The sequence below is a fragment of the Aethalodelphis obliquidens genome, unplaced genomic scaffold, assembly GCF_003676395.1.
Source record: "Aethalodelphis obliquidens isolate GAN/ISIS:26980383/991018 unplaced genomic scaffold, ASM367639v1 scaffold99, whole genome shotgun sequence".
In the NCBI taxonomy this organism is placed as follows: Eukaryota; Metazoa; Chordata; class Mammalia; order Artiodactyla; family Delphinidae; genus Aethalodelphis; species Aethalodelphis obliquidens.
Window position 1 is genome coordinate 1,771,327 of NW_020838043.1, and position 17,094 is coordinate 1,788,420.

The 17,094-nt window shown below is 35.2% G+C and overlaps 1 protein-coding gene across 4 annotated transcripts in view; it reads right to left on the reverse strand.

Moving 5' to 3' along the window:
• The window catches only part of CNKSR2 (connector enhancer of kinase suppressor of Ras 2), a 256,343-nt gene that overhangs the window by 221,589 nt on the left and 17,660 nt on the right, over positions 1–17,094 (reverse strand). The gene's annotated exons all lie outside the window — the stretch shown is intronic.

Sequence of the window (17,094 nt, forward strand, 5' to 3'; positions counted from 1 at the left end):
ATTGCAGGGCCGAGCAAGGAGAACGGGCGGCTTGTGCTCAAAAACCCAAACTCCCAGATGGTTTTCAGGGAGAAGTATTTATAGGCAAAATTTGGGGTGAGGGCTGTAGGGTGTGTAACTTTCTTCTGATTGGTTGGTGGTGAGGTAACAGGGAGGTGCTCCAGGAATCTTGTGCTCAGCCTGAAGTTACCATCCTCCACCTGGGTGGAGGCCTTAGTTCCTGCAGAAGAACTCAGAGATATAAGGCTATGTGTTCCCCTTGAGGAGGGGAACTATTGCTGCACTATAGTTTCTTGACTGCTCCTCCTTTGTTTCTGCATTCCCTCACTTCCCTGATTAACAACCATTTGAATCTGCCCTTTGGAACTCAGGGAAGGTCTTAGGAGGCTGAATGCAGCCGATTTCCTACAAATAAGAAATGAGGGACATGGAAAGGATTTGTACTTGGGAGGGCCCCACAGGGTCCTGATCAGTTTCATTATTATTAAGCATTTCTCAAAGAGCTCCTAGAATATGAGAATCTTCTAATATTTCTCATAATTCCTCTCTGCTCAGTAAAATTCTCTTTCACAGTGATAGCATTCTACTGCAATCACCATCAGTTAGGTAAGTGGGGTTCCTCCTTTCTCCAAACTGGAAAACAGTGTCAGTGAGCACTTCATTCCTTCCAGATGCCAAATTCCTACCCAGGAACCAGAATCAGAAATACCATGAAATTAGAAAGGAAGGAGGAACAAGTTCTACAGAGATGTATATGAATGAAAGGAGCGAGGGGAGCAAGGAGAGAGGGAGGCAGAGAAGAGAGGTGGGAGAGAGGGGAGGAGGGAGAGACAGACGGAGGACATCAGAGACTTGGCTAAATACTGTGTCAGAGAAACAATTTGATAGACCCGCTTTTTTTTTTTTGCTTAATCTTGCCCTCACTCCTTACTGCAGAGACAACACTGCTTCTCTAGTCACAAATTAACCTCCATCACATCTGTTTCTTAGCAGATGGAGATGGCAAGTACTTGACAGGAATTTAAGAATTAACTTTTAGATGACATTTGCAAAGTTCCAAGTCAAAATTTAATCCTAGATTCATATTGTTGGCAACCCAACAGTTAATGGAGCTTAATGGTCTCATGATTCTTTTGATTAAATTACTGCTCACAAGCCTAGTTTCATAGACAGCAGTTTATAAGAGAAAGATATATGGACATCATTTCACTCAGTTCTCACAATTTAAAAACTGTCTAACATGTAATTTAACTTAAGATCACTAGATACTGATGTCATATGAGAACATAATTTTTTAAAAATTACCTCCACAAGATACAAAGAATAAACAATCAGCTCTTCCAGGGAAAGGAGACTAAGGAAGAAGGGGAAAAAAACAAATGTGAGGGCTGGGAGAGGTTAGGGCAAGAGCAAAGACCCAACACATGTAACGACTTTATATTATGCAAAGCACTACCCAAAAACTTCTGAGCTTGGTCCAACAAGAGCGTATTCACACACTCTCCTATGAGACTTTGGTCACTGCCTGAAAGCAGCTGTGCAAACAATCTTTTAGCAAGCTTTTATTTCAATTCAATCCCAAATCTCTACATTGGTTAATTTCAATAAAAAGACCCTGAGGGATGCAAGCTTTGCATACATATAAATATGCTACCATTGACTGCAGCACAGGCCTATACTCAAGACAGCTATAAATCAACCTGTGAAACAAACCAAGCGCTTACCAAGAATCATCTTGAGCAGCCACAAACTATTTCCTGCACTCTTTTGCAAATGCTATAAATATAAAAAGTAAAACTAACTGTGATAAGCATTACAAACAACCCCAGTGAAAGCTACAGAAATACTGGCAGACATTTCTAAATGTATATAAGAAAAATTAATATTGTCTTTCTATTTTAATTTTATAGTTGAGTCAAAACTGCTCCTTTCTTGAAGGCAATAGTTCACTGCTCATAACTTTTAACAGCAGACTGTGGAATTCAAGGTATTTTTCCAGAAATGGAAAAAAATTTGAAGGAACCTAGGGTGAATATGAATTTTTCATTTCAAGAAAGAAAATACAAGTTGTACTAAAATATGTAACAATGCATGAAAAGCTACAATTACTTTTTGTCAGCAGCCGCCCAGGAAACATGTTCTTTGGTTATAGCATCACAGATTAAAAGTCATTTATAAAGAGTGTGATTTATTCGATAATGATAAAGGCAACTTTAAGTTCTTGTTAAAGTTTTGGACACATCTAGTTATGAACAAAGCATTCTGATCCTGACCTCCCAGTGTTATTAAACCAAAAAAAGGTAAAGAATTCAAAATAAAACCTTGCATTTCTATCCCAAACTGAGTCATGTCAAAAGCTGATTTCATTACTTTTCATAGCAATCCCAAACCTTGTCAGAAAGGAGGAGAAAAACAACCAAAATGATTTCTGCTTGAATAGGAGAGACATGCAGTTGGTGATTATCTTGTAAGGATACAACAAGAAAAAGGGAAAAAAATGATTTAAAAGACTACCATAGGAAACAGAATAGAGCTAATCTGGAGAAACTGGTCCTCTCTGGAAGGAAACATGGCCCAGGTGCTTTACTGTGGTATCTTCTCTTCAACACATACAGTGCATTCCTGCCTTGAGGTTAACTTTAACTAGTTTAACCTTGGGCAGCTAATGAATACCTAAATTAGGGGCATTTCTTCTGGAATAAGATTTCTTTCTTTTTTTAAAAAAAAGAAATTTATTTATTTATTTTTATTTTTGGCTGCATTGGGTCTTTGTTGCTGTGCACAGGCTTTCTCTGGTTGCAGTGAGCGGGGGCTACTCTTCGTTGCAGTGTGCGGGGCTGTCATTGCAGTGGCTTCTCTTGTTGTGGAGCACAGGCTCTAGGTGCACGGGCTTCAGTAGTTGTGGCACACAGGCTCAGTAGTTTTGGCATGCGAGCTCTAGAGCACAGGCTCAGTAGTTGTGGCACACGGCCTCAGTAGTTGTGGCGCACGGGCCTAGTTGCTCTGCAGCATGTGGGATCTTCCCGGAGCAGGGCTAGAACCCATGTCCCCTGCATTGGCAGGCGGATTCTTAACCACTGTGCCACCAGGGAAAGCTCCTGGAATAAGATTTATTTCTTTATCCTTCATTTCCACCTTCAAATAATTTTAAGAGTACAACATTAACTACAGGTTTACATTTGCTTCAAAATATCTTACAGCTGTTAGGTTTATTTTAAAAATAATAAAGTTCTAACAATGTTCCACAATTAAAAGCTCTGTCAGAGTCTGTCAAATAGGAACAGTAGTGTTACTCGGCGACTAAGACCTAGTAAAGCCACAAAATCAAAAGTATTACAATGAGGAGCAGAACCAATGAAACTTTTCAATTTATGGTTCTTATACATTTTGATCTTTAAGAAAGAAAAAGAGCAGAACACAGACAACACTTACTTTCGGTTTTTTAAAAATAGGCCTTACATTAGCAACAGATTAATATTCCTTGCATATGTGGAAGACCTCAAGAAGACTGTACCCTTGTATTTCAAATCGCTATCTCTACAAACTGAAGAGAGACATGACACTGACTCTCCTACTCCCATTTCTTCTAGTCTTGACAGGAAGGAATGAAGGTGAAGATCAGAAACAATGGAATACTCTTTGGCCCAACAGGGAGTGGTCCAATAGTCTCACCTCTTCACTTCTTTATTCTCAGAGGCTTGCTTTATGCATTTCCAGAGGAATACAAAAAAGTTTTCAGGAAATGTCTACATAATAATGGGTGCAGAGGCCCTAATGGTTCAATAATTAAAATGTTAATGGTATCATCAGTACATATAAATAAGCTGAAATAAACTCAAAAGAGAATTAATTTTACAGCTAAAACCATATTTTTATAACATATGAAAACAAGTTACTTGATAAACTTGATAAGTTACTAAGTGAAAATATGTAAAAATCATCCTCAACATAAACTTGCTTCCTAGAAGATAGGAAGCTAAATCCTTAAGCCTCAGAGACCACTAATGATCATTTCCTTAAACTAACTTTTCTAAACCAACTGTTACGACTTATATACATATGGGATATTTATTTTTAATGACAAATTTTAATTATAAATTTAAAGGTTAATATATCAATTTACCAGACCTTACTAAATGCAGAGGCACATTTAGAACAATTCAGAATCATATGATCAACATAAAAGTTAAACTTAAGAAGCATTCTCAGTAAGGTCAGGAATATTCAACACTGAGCAGTAGCTCTAGCCAACACAAAAAGGTAAAAAAAAGTAGAAGTTACGGATATTAAGAGAAAAAACTATCAACATACATATGCATAATATGATTGTCTACTTAGAAAATTCAAGAAAATCAACTGAAAAACTATTAGAATAAGCAAGTTTATTAAAGTGGCCAAAAACAAGAGCAGTACACAATAACTTCCCTATACACAGCAAAACCAATTAGAAAATGTAATGAAAGAAATTCCATTCACAATAGGAATAAAAGCAAACTACCGACGAAAAAAAACTAACAAAAAATGTAGCAGACACTTATTTTTTAAAAAGCTTTCAAATTTCACTGAAGGATATAAGAGAAGATTCAAGTAAATAAAGAAGACACACACACATTCCCGGATAAAAAGACCCAATAGAGGATGGATATCAATTTTCCACAAATTAACTTATAAATTCAATGCAATCTCAATCAAAATCCTAATGCGATGTTTGTTTAACTTGACAAACTGAACCCAAATTTTCATATGAAAAGAAAAATAAGCAATAACCAAGAAATATTTGAAACAGCATAACATGGTGGTGGGGGGAGGCCTTGTCATTCAGATAATAAACATTCTGTAAAGCAACATTAATTCAAAACTGCACTGAATAGAAAATAGATAAATGAACCCAAAAAGGAGAATCCAGAAACAAACCTATCCATGTGAATTTTAGTTTACATGATTGAGGTTTACCAATTGATTCTTTCAACTAATTAAGCTATTCTTGAAATCTAGTTTACTTTATGTACATATTGCTGCATGTTTCTATTTATGAATATAGAAGTTGCAATGGAAGATACAATGTGGAATAGTATGTTACATAATGCTATTTTCTGGAAGCAGGTTTTTTTTTTTAAATGCTCCAGTTTACCCTTTGTTCTGACAAGTAGCATGTGGTCTAAGTGAAATATATAGCACCTGTATAAAGAATGGAAACTTTTATACTGGAGTCAACATAATAACCCTTATGTAGGATTAAGATTATACATTTAACTCCATATACTTAGTAAGACCGGCTATGGGACTATATGCTATTTTTCTATTTCCAGAACAGAAGGTATTTAATATATGTTTGCATAATAAATATCTTTTCCTTTATTTTAAAATTCAACAGATTTAAAGTTAGTTTTGTGAGGCTTTTTAAACTTTTATGAGATTTACTCCTTCTAAAAATCTTTATTTAGTGAACTATCACCAGTTAACTCATTTTTCTCTATAACCGAACTTTACACTCATCAGTCATAGTCACAAGTAGAATTTAACATTCTTTCCCTGTCTCACCGTCTTGGAATCTGAGTTGTCACTGATATTTTATAGTTAGGTAAGTTCATACTAAAGTTCATGGGAAAAAAATTGAGGGCAGAATTGCTAATGTATATAAACATATCATGATCATTGGGAGTGAATCTATTCTTAAATAATACCAGTATGAATTCATAGTTTTGACAGTGATGTTTTTAAAAAGAGAATACATATACTGGGAGGTAAGATTGAGAGTACAGGAAAACTGATTTTCCCTATGCCTGTTATCTGCAAATGACCATATTTGCAAAATGAGGGAAAGAATGTTCCATTTTAAAAGGAAATTTTTCTATTGTATGGATATTTTCTTTAAAAATGTAGACCGCGGTTAAAATCCGGTTTTTCTAGTACTCTTGTAGTTTCATTTTTTACATTTAGCTCTGTAAACCATTTGGAGGGTATTTTGTGTATGGTAGGAGTTATGGCTCTAATTTTACCTTTATCACATAATAAATTTCTGTATGTGCTGGGGTCTAGTTCTGGGCTTTCCATTCTATTCCACTGGTATATTTGCCTGTCTATGGGCCAACACCATGCTGTTTTTATTATAGAAGCTTTATAATGTTTTAATATCTCATAAAGCTAATCCCACTTTATAGTTTTTCTTTTTCTGTGTTTTCCCAGCTCTTCTTTTTTTTTTATACGTTTATAGGTTTGATGATTGATATACTCAATCATGAGCTTAAGGATTCAACAGATTAGTTTAAGAATTATGCCCTAAACATAATTAGGATGGTAAACCAAGTACAAAAAATTAAATTATGTCCAATAAATATAAAAATTTCACTGCCTACTATTTTAACATGATCTTTTGTTTTGCATAAATATTTAAGAGCTAACTAAATGTCAACTACTTTCATGTTCCAGAATACTAAAAAATGTATTTTCATTTGTAAGATGTAGTATAATCTATGTAATCATTTGCCATTTAAATTTCAGATTAGTTGCTAGAGTAGAAATGGAAAAATCATAAACATAAGTTTTCTTTAAAATTATTAAACCTGTTACGTATCATCATAAATCTAAACATAGCCTTTGGCATAAGCATTTACATTACCTAACCAAATATGAACATAAACTAAATCATTCTAAAATATTAATGATTTATTCTAATATTCTCATTTTTTTAGATAAGCAAAACCAGGAATTTTATGAAGTTTCCCCTTACTTGCTCTAGGTTTCAACTGCATGTCCTTACTTATCCAAGGACACCACATACAGTTGTGTAGGTTGTGCACTATATGCTTGCACAACCATACAGAGGATAGTAAAAAGCTACACAAGTGAATCTGGTAGCCCTGTTTTTGTGCTTATTGCTATCAGAGTAGAAAACCACTCCTTCAAAATCAGCAGGGTGTCTGAGAATTCAATTCAACTCAATTCTGACACTATCAGAGGCTAATAGCAAGCCCAGGTTGTTACTTGTGCTTCTGAGCGACCAGCTACAAAAAGGGAGTGTTGAACGATCCCCTCTAACTCAGGATGCCAACCACAAATCCAGATTGTACTGAAATAGAGTAAGACCCTGCAGGGCCCTCCCACCCAAGCACAAAAGCCCCTCTTTGTCTCCCGTTTCTTGCTTGTAGAAAAAGGCTTTAGTCTCATGGGCCTTCCCTGAATTCCAAAGAGCAGGCTCAAACAGTTACTAATTAAGGAAGTGAGGGAATGCAGAAACACAGGAAAAGCTGTCAAGCAAGAAGATAATAATAGCTTAAACAATAGTTCAGAGATATAACAGGGTCCTAGTTCCTCCTCAAGGGATATACATAATAATCAGACACAAATCTTTTGAGTTGTTCTGCAGAAACTAAGACACTCCCCCACCCCCACCCCACACCAGGTAGAAGATGGTGACTACATGCTAACCACAAACACATAGGCCTCAGACTTGTTGGAACTAGAAGGTTGATGATTAAGATTCCTGAAACATCACCCTGTTACCTCACCACTAACCCATCAGAAGAAAGTCATACACCCTACAACCCTCAACCTAAATGTTGCCTTTAAAAACCCTTCCCTGAAAGCCAACAGGGAGTTCGGGTCTTTTGAGCATGAGCTGTTCATTCTTCTTGCTTGGCGCCCTTTCAATAAATGCTGTACTTTCCTTCACTACAACTCGGTGACAGTAGATTGGCTTTGCTGTGTGGTGGGAGAGTGGACCCAGGTTCCTTTTGGTAACATTACCTCTACTTCTGATCAAATGGCTATGAATCAAAAGTTCCTACAACCCCCTCCTCAGGTTCCATTAATTTGCTTGAACAGCTCGCATAACTTAGAGAAACATTTCACCTACCAGACTACCATTACTATAAAAGGATATAACTCAAGAATGGCCAAATTGAAGAGATGCATAGGGCAAGATATGGGGAAAGGGCGAGGAGCTTCCAAGCTCTCTCTGCGTAGGCCATTCTCCCCAGATCTCCAAGTATTCACCAACCTGAAAGTTCTCTGAACCCTGTACTTTTGGGGTTTTATGGAGGCTTCACTACATAGGCATGACTGATTAAAACACTGGCCATTGATTATTGAACTCTCAAAAGCCTTTATCTTCCCCAGGGGTTGGGGGGGTAGGACTAAAAATTCCAACCCTCTACATATGGTTGGCTCCACTGGCAAGGAGCCCACATCCTTAGGTGTAGTCCAAATTCCACCTCATTAACATAAGACACCTTTATTAATCTCTTCACTTAGGAAATTCCAAGACTTTTAGGAGCTCTGGGACAGAAACTAAGGAAGAGGAAATATATATTTCTTATTATATATCACACTCCCGGAACCCACAAGCAATATTTTTCTGGTTTTGAAAAAGGCCAAAATGAATGATCTCTGAGCCAGATCTTAGTAGTTCATGCCATCACCATTTTGGTTAAGTGTTTGCAGAGTTAGATAAATATCAAAAAATAGGAATATATATTATTTCCAATTTTAAAACCCTCTATTTTTAACCACATAATATAGAAAGTCAAAAGGTTGCTGTCTATACTTAAAATTTTATTGGACTAACCTTTTAGTGGACTATCCAACCTTCTTACTTTTTCCTGATCATTTCTTAACCCAGTTTTCTAAGCTCATTCATTCTAATGCTATTAGTATCGCAAACATCCTCACTTATAATAGAACTCCTAATTTAGCAAATCACTGCTCAGAAAAGATACAACGTGGCCAAAAGGAACAAGCTTGAACAAGGTATAGCTGTAGATTTAAATTCCAGAGTGTTCTTAAAAAGAAGAACTAAAAGATTTAAAAATGTATTTGCATACTTCTACCACTGCAAAACACTTGTAAAGAACTAAGGAAGAAAGGAGTGACTAAAACACATAAAAGTTTTTAAATGTTCTTTCATCCACTCTTTCTTCTCAATCATAATGAATCCTTCAAATTCAGGCCTAGTTTGCCCAAAAATAATTAAGAAAATGTATTCATGTTAAAGTATTTTCTTTATATATTTTGATCTTTTTTTATATATAAATGTATTTATTTTGGGCTGCATTGGGTCTTTGTTGCTATGTGCGAGCTTTCTCTAGCTGCGGCGAGCGGGGGCTACTCTTTGTTTCAGTGCGCGGGCTTCTCATTGCAGTGGCTTCTCTTGTTGCAGAGCATGGGCTCCAGGTGCGCAGGCTCCAGTAGTTGTGGCATGCGGGCTCAGTAGTTGTGGCATGCGGGCTCACTAGTTGTGGCTTGTGGGCTTAGTTGCTCCGTGGCATGTGGGATCTTCCCGGACCAGGGCTTGAACCTGGGTCCCCTGCATTGGCAGGTGGATTCTTAACCACTGCGCCACCAGGGAAGTCCCTTGATCTGGGTTTTTATTCAGGCAACAATCTTTGAACTTTCAGTTCATAAAAGGAAAGCTTTCAATAAAATGTTTAATTTACACAAACAGATAAAAAGAAAGTCTCTGCTCCTGAAATTAAATAAAATTTATCTTTCTTAAGTCTTAAAAGAGAGGAAGAAAAATATTCCTGGCCCTGTAGCTAAATTTAAATATGAAACAGAAGTTTAAGAGCAGTAGTTATCTTAGATCAGGTTTTAATAGCTTGGGTGATTTTACTCATTAGTTCATTCACAAATACTTATTGTACGAATGTGCCAGATACAACTCTTAAAGTCTTCTGAAACTCAGACATTGCTAAGTCTGATTAAAATATTATATATAACCAAATGAAAATATGTAGACGTCTACATTTCAGAAGTATGATTTTTTTCATGGTTAGAACAGGATTATTCGACTATATTAAGGCATGAGCCACATAATCAGAAATTTTTGTATGAGTAGGCCATGTTGAGTTGAATGGTCCATTCCTGGCAAAGAGTCTTGATTGTGACTCAAATGTAAACTAAGTGCTTATGGAATCTTTATGTCTATTTTTATTTTCTCAGTAATCTTTTCTTTTTTTCCAGTTTCATTATACTTATAATTCATTTATAATTTCAGTAGAGTTAAATTGGAGTGGCTCAAAAAAATACCTGACTATTTACATTCAGCATCAATTACAGTAATTAATTATTTGTAGGCTAGCGTCATGACTTTGTATTGCTAGTGGTAACAATAATAACCAATACTTTTCCAGCTCCTACTATGATCTTTGCATACATTATCACCCCCTGACTACAACCCTCTTTTATAGGTGGTGTTAGTGGTGGAAATAATAATAGCCAATGTTTATTTAGAACTTACTAAGTACCAATGACTGAGGTATATCATTTGCATAGATTACTTTATTTAAACCTCAATGCTCTTTAAGGTAGGTGGTGTTATTTCCTCATTTTAAAAAGGAGAAAGAGGTTATTATGTGCCCAGATCCATACAACCAATAAGTAGCAAAACTGGGATTTGAATCTAGGTATATTTAGCCTCAAAGCCTACATTTTTGCCACTGTAATATAGTGACTACCGGAGTAGACTGTATAATACAGTGACCACTGGAGCAGATTATTGGAGGTGTTTATACGATGGTGATGGTGGACAGGCCTGATGGGAGTTTAAATTAATGTGATTAAATAGTAAAAAACATTCTAACAAGACTTAAAATTAGAATGGGGGCATTCTGATCACTTAAGGAAAAAAATAACAACTATCCCAAAAGGTTTTCATGTTAGACTCCAATGTTCAGAGCAACTTTTAAAAATACGTAATTATGTAGCAACACATGTTGTATTTTACTATTAAAAAACTCAACAACCCACATATAAATAAAAATATTACCCAACCCACAGAATTAGTTCTGATATAATTAGCAAATTACGTGTTTCAAGTAAGATTACAAAAAGAGAGAGAAAAATGTCTCTAAAACAAATTTCCTTTTATTTGAAGGGTATACGTACAATTAACTTCCATATAAAAAATATAGGGTGCAACTTGAGGATGTACAGTAAAAAAGAAAGAAGGCATTCAGTTAAAGGTTTTGTTTGTTTTTATAAGGTCCTTATTTTAGTCATGCTGACACTAATAATGATATTAGTAAAATACTCTAAAATAGCATTTATGCTTTAAGGTTGTCTATTTGAGTAGGTGGAAGTGAGCAGTTTCTGGTTCCAAACTTTATTGGTATTTATGAAGGTAATCAACCAAGTTTTCTACTATTGTATTACTGTTCTGCATAATTGCATAAATACTTTAGATATACATATAAATTAGAAGTCCAGCAAATGTCTAGGCTAAATTAACAGCTGCGTATCTATGACAGACATATAGGAAAAAACATTAAGGTCATATTCCAGTGTTATCTGGGCTGCTGAGATGGGTTAACACACTAAAAAAAATATAGGAACAAGACCCAATTCTTTAGCTCTTCACTATACAAGGTGCTTTAGTTTTACCATTTCAAGTTATAATATAAATTTTGTTAAAACACAATTACAAATTTGTTGAACAAGCATAAGTAAATTAAGAATTCAAAGCTGTTGGTTCAAAATAAGTCACAGACTTCAGCTTTTACACTCCTTAACATTAATTTTTCCTAGGACTTAGACATTTGAGAAACATTTCAGTTACACCATGTGCCAGTCTGCCATTTGTCATGGAACATGAAGAGCCCAGGTGGCTGCCAATGATACGAACTTTTCCGACTGGCCCCAGAAGTATGACTCAGTGCTTGTCCTGAGGTGACCACACTTCTTATAGTGGCAGGAAAAGTGTTATTATTCCATCTTTGACAGCAGCTATCAGAAAATGTGCATAATGCCACAGTTCATTCTCAAGTGATTAAGTTACATAATTTTGCCTTTCTTAAAAGGATGACAAAGCTTGAAAAATAGAATACCTAAAAATTAACATGTAAAAGAAAGTAATTCCTAAAGGACAGTAAACACCACTAGAAATTTAGAATAGAAAACACAATGGCATTTCAGTGGTGAAAGAGAAAGTACCTTACATTTTCATCTAGTTATTGAATACGCAACAGCACACCTAATACAAGAGACCTACACACATTTTAAACTTGAAAAAAATCCATTAATATGTTTGTTTCCATTTTGTTAAATACTTTTATTTGGTCACTTCTCCCTATTTGGCATTCATATATTTATTAAAAAATAATTGCCGAAATCTCACTATGGTCATGAAATTTACTTACCTTATCAAACCACTGATAACTACAGATGTCACACTGTGAAGTTACTCTAGATTTTAAATAAGTAAATATTCTTTGAAATCAGGGACTCCAACTTGTTGAGGCTTTAACACAGATATAGGAATGTTGGAAAGAGAAAGGAGGAATGAGAACAGTATAAATGATGCAATATCTACTACATAGAAGAAGGAAGCAATGTTTAAAATAGGCATCAAGGAGGACATCACAATAAATAACCTCTATGAACTAATCTTAAAATAACTCAGTGGCCTTGATCATTCAAATACACTTTTTTTGATGTATCAAAGACAGCTATTTGTATTTGGTTGGGACCAATTTATTTCAATACACTAATTCTAGTAGTATGAATGAGGTTACTTAAGTTATATAGTTAAAGAATACAGGGTCAAAAATTATTCCACATTTAGAGTTTTAGGTACACGTATACCGTTCATAGTTAAAATGGAAAATTATTAAAAATACACAGTGAAATGTAATAGACTATTCAGCATAGCAAACCATTTACAGCTCTAAACAGACCACAAAATCTACTGTGTGTCCAGATTTGGATTTAATCCTGTTGCACTTGACTATACTAACAAAATGCAAAGCCTTAGAAAATGACATTTAAAATCACTGAGTCATAGCACACAGAGATTAGAAGACCATCAGGAGAAGTTTTTCTAGCAGTTAATAGCATTTTAACTCCCTGTAAATGGGGTTTGGCATTCTATGAATCTTACATTCGATTATGATAAAACGAAACCTAAACTGAACATTCTTAATGAGGAGATTATTCTATGAAGTAGGCTTGTTGCATGTGTTAATCAAGACGTGTTCTAGCTTTGACACCAGTGATCAAAAGAATTCATTCTCTTTTGTTCCTAACAGAGCTGTCCTTATAACAATGAAAAGATCTATGCATCATACTCTTTCTGAGCTGTCTTTTTGTAATTTTGGTAATAGAAAGATATGTGAATCTAGACAAGTCCTTTAACCAACCTGAGCTCGGTTGGTTACATGAAACATGATGATGGCAGAGGACCAAGAGATTTCTGTAAGTTCTTTCTTATCAATTCATCTATCTATCAATTCATCTCACAGAGAACAAGAGTGTCAGTGTAACAAACTAAGAATGTTCTTTTATTTTTTTAATTTTTTTTTTGCGGTACGCGGGCCTCTCACTGTTGTGGCCTCTCCCGTTGCGGAGCACAGGCTCCGGACGCGCAGGCTCAGCGGCCATGGCTCACGGGCCCAGCCGCTCCGCGGCATGTGGGATCTTCCCGGACCGGGGCACGAACCCATGTCCCCTGCATCGGCAGGCGGACTCTCAACCACTGCGCCACCAGGGAAGCCCAGCATGTTCTTTTATAAAAGAAATGTTACACACTGTTTTAACTAATGATGTGTTTCAATAAAGGGACATAAGTACTGTACTTGAGTTTACTTTGAATTTGCCTATCAGATATAATTAAAACCATAAATGTTAAAGGTTTATAAAAATACCTGTAAATTTTGCTAAGAATTTAAGGGATGTACTTGTACTACATTCATTAATACAAATCTGTTTGATGCATTTGCACAAATCTAGAAATCACTTAATAGAACATTACACAGACCCTGATTTTAAAGGGATGATTAAAAAATGAACACCAAGAACAAAAAGCATTGTTTTTTTTCCCAGATATTCCATGTCAACTTGCACATACCACATATTCTAATTTACTTTTTCCTTGGTCTTATGAGTACATTAGTAATTCATATTTTTATTTTTATACAGTAGGACTTGTCAGCTACCTTAAAAATTTTTTAAATATTACCAAGTAGGTAGAGAAAGAATGTGAGGAGTTAGACTATGCAAGGGACCAGGAGGTATCTGCTCCTTGCTAAACTTGGGAGTTACAGTTTTCAGTAGTGAACGATTATAGAAAAGGGGAAAAAGGAGAGAGATTTGTTACCTAGTATATTAGGAATTTGCTAACCAGAATTTGTCAAAGTAATCTGGCACTGATGGCACAGACTTGAAGGATTCAGATCCACCTACAACATCAAAAATACACCTTCTGCTTTTGTTACATAACAAGTCTTTATGTAAAGTACATGAAGTTTTATGCATGACATTCAATTTATAGAACAGAAAAAAATTAAACCTTCTAAAAATTCATAAGTCCCAACTGTCACTAAAGTAGATATAAAGAAAATCAAGAATGCTCGTCATTCATTGCTTCTAAACCAAATATGAGAAGGAATTAAAAATTTAGAATCAGAGAATCTTAGAGTTTTAAAGGAGAACGTGTTACCCAATTTTTTTTAAAGAAAACCAGAAGTCCAAATTATTTACCCTAGGTAACTCTGACAGAAGTATAGCTGTCTCAACCACATGATCTCACTTTTTAAAAGACATTCATTTAATTTAAAATTTACATGGTTTTAAAAAATGAGTTATAAATGGCTCAGGGGTGACCAAAAAAATCCAAATGATCTTCAAAGTTTGAATGAAAGAATAAAATATGGCATATTATTGTCCTCTGTCATTTATCATACAAAATCAAAAAGATGGAGGAAAAGTAGTAATAAAATTATGGAGAAAAATATTTCTCAAAAGCTTTAAAGTCAACATTGTTATTACACTGATTAAAAGGAGGCTCGTAATCAATTTCTGTATTTTAAAAATTCTTCTAAACCAAATTTTATATATGAGTTGACATCATTTACATGAGTGCACCAATGCTAGATATACGGAGCATTTTTCCAAGGAAAACACAACTGCAGATGTGAAACATAAGAAGAAAAACAAAACTGCTTGTAATTTAAAAAAAAATCTAGCATACTAACACTGGGAAAATACACTTTCCAACAACCATTCCATAATATAAAATACAGGAACTAATTTGTAGTCTTAATGCTTCTCAATTGTCCTCAATCCAAATACCACTTGTGACACATGAATGAGAAAAGGCATTGTTTTGCCAGTGATTCCCCCTTGTTTTCAGTGATCCAAGCTCAAATGAATTGGTTCATTTGTTTCTTACAATTGACTGTTTCTCCTATGAAAAGTCAATACATTCTTACCACTTAAATGGAGCTCTAGTGCTCATAAGTGCCTGTTATTTTCATTGCACAGATTCAGTATTTAATAATTTTGATCACCTTGTACATGCCTATGTTGATAAAACTCTTATATTCCAATCTTCTGACAATGGCTGAAAAATGAAATTTCAATGGTCATAAACCTTTTGGTAAAATAAAGATGAGAAGTATGAGGAACCATGATATGCAAGGACTACTACTGAGATGAGGCTCATACTGGTTGAGACTTAGCCAGGGATAGTGGAGCATCAACAGCAATGCCTTTAGGACTTTTGTACTGGGTTTCCTGCCAGGAAGAGTGAGATATACCATTCTAATAATTAGGCTGAATTACTTAAGTGATCATTTGACTCACATAAGGAAAAAACTGGAGAGAAAGGCTCCAATAAAGCTGTTAGAGAAGTGGCTACACACAAGACAAAGAAGCTAGTAAGAGGAAAAGCGTTTCCGAGACCCAGCCACCTGAAATCCATACTCCAAATACATTTTAAAATCAGTATAATCTTCTTTGTCTTAAGGCAAACATATGTGAGCTATAGCCAGCAATTTATTTCTAAACTGGAATACTTAAAAATTCTTTTCCATAAATCTCATTTAAAAATCCTGTTCAGTAATTAATAATAAACTATTTTTGCCAGTGTCAAAATGTTACTCCATTTCTACTCGGACTACATGTTGACTATTCTTCAGAATTCCCTATAAAGCATATTTTCCTTACCCTCATTTTCCGATAAAGAAACAGAAGGCTTGAGAAATGAAGAGGTGAGTTAAACACACACGACGGGACACAATTTAGGTTGGGTCACAACTGGAGAGATTTCCAGTTCCAACTCAGTACTACAAATAATTTGTATTGTCTTCTACATACAGTGCTTCCTACTAGATATTTGTCCCTTTAATCTTTTTTTTTTTATTCATCTGTATGAAATGTAGAGATGCGGAAAGAGAGGGGTACAGTAGGGGAGTGAGTCCTTTGGCATGGCTACAGGTAATAAAGATGTTTTCAGCAGCCTTGAAAGGCATCATCTGGCATTTTTATTGGGGAAAGTAGAATATTAAATTAATGGCAGCCTACAAGACAGTGGCTACTATACAACGATTACTCTTAATTAACTTCTCTGAAGAACTCATGGCCATCTGCACTCTGAAAAAGCTTCCAAGTCTACTTCTCGCCATCTGTATTTCATAAGTCATGTAAATCACACAATTTGCTTCTAACATTCTGTTTTTAATTATTATGAGACTGTATTACCATAATAGCTAGTCATCCTAAATCTGTGTACTTTTGTTATGAAAAGTATCATTGGAAAGTTGTGAAAACAATTTCAATCTAAATGTTGCCCACCTACCTTGGGATAGATTCTATCCTGGGATAGATATGGGAGAATCTTGGAAAGTCAACCCATTTTTTCCAGTCACATATTCAAAGACAGCTTCAAATCCTTGATATTTAATGTACAATCTACACAGACTTTTTTTAAAGATTTCTTTAAATTCAAAACGTTCTTACCTTACTAAAACATATCAAAGCAGAAGAAAACAAAATTAACTCTCCTTCATTCTTGTGAGCACACCTTAAGAAATGCCTTGTACAAAAAACAGAAGTATTTCACAGAGAACACGTTAATGCATATCCAGGCTGATACTCAGAGCATGAAGTCAGGACAAGCCAGGAAGGCAATTCTAAGACATTCACATCAATATCAGCAGAATTTCACACTTTCATAGAAGTGGATTAATAACAAAGAATCAAGTAAGATGAAATTGTGATCCATATAACATTTCAGTTTATTGTGGCAAGAAAAAAACCCTGATTATCAGGTTAATGCGTTAAATTCCCAGTCACAATTTTATCTACTTATTACCAGAGGCT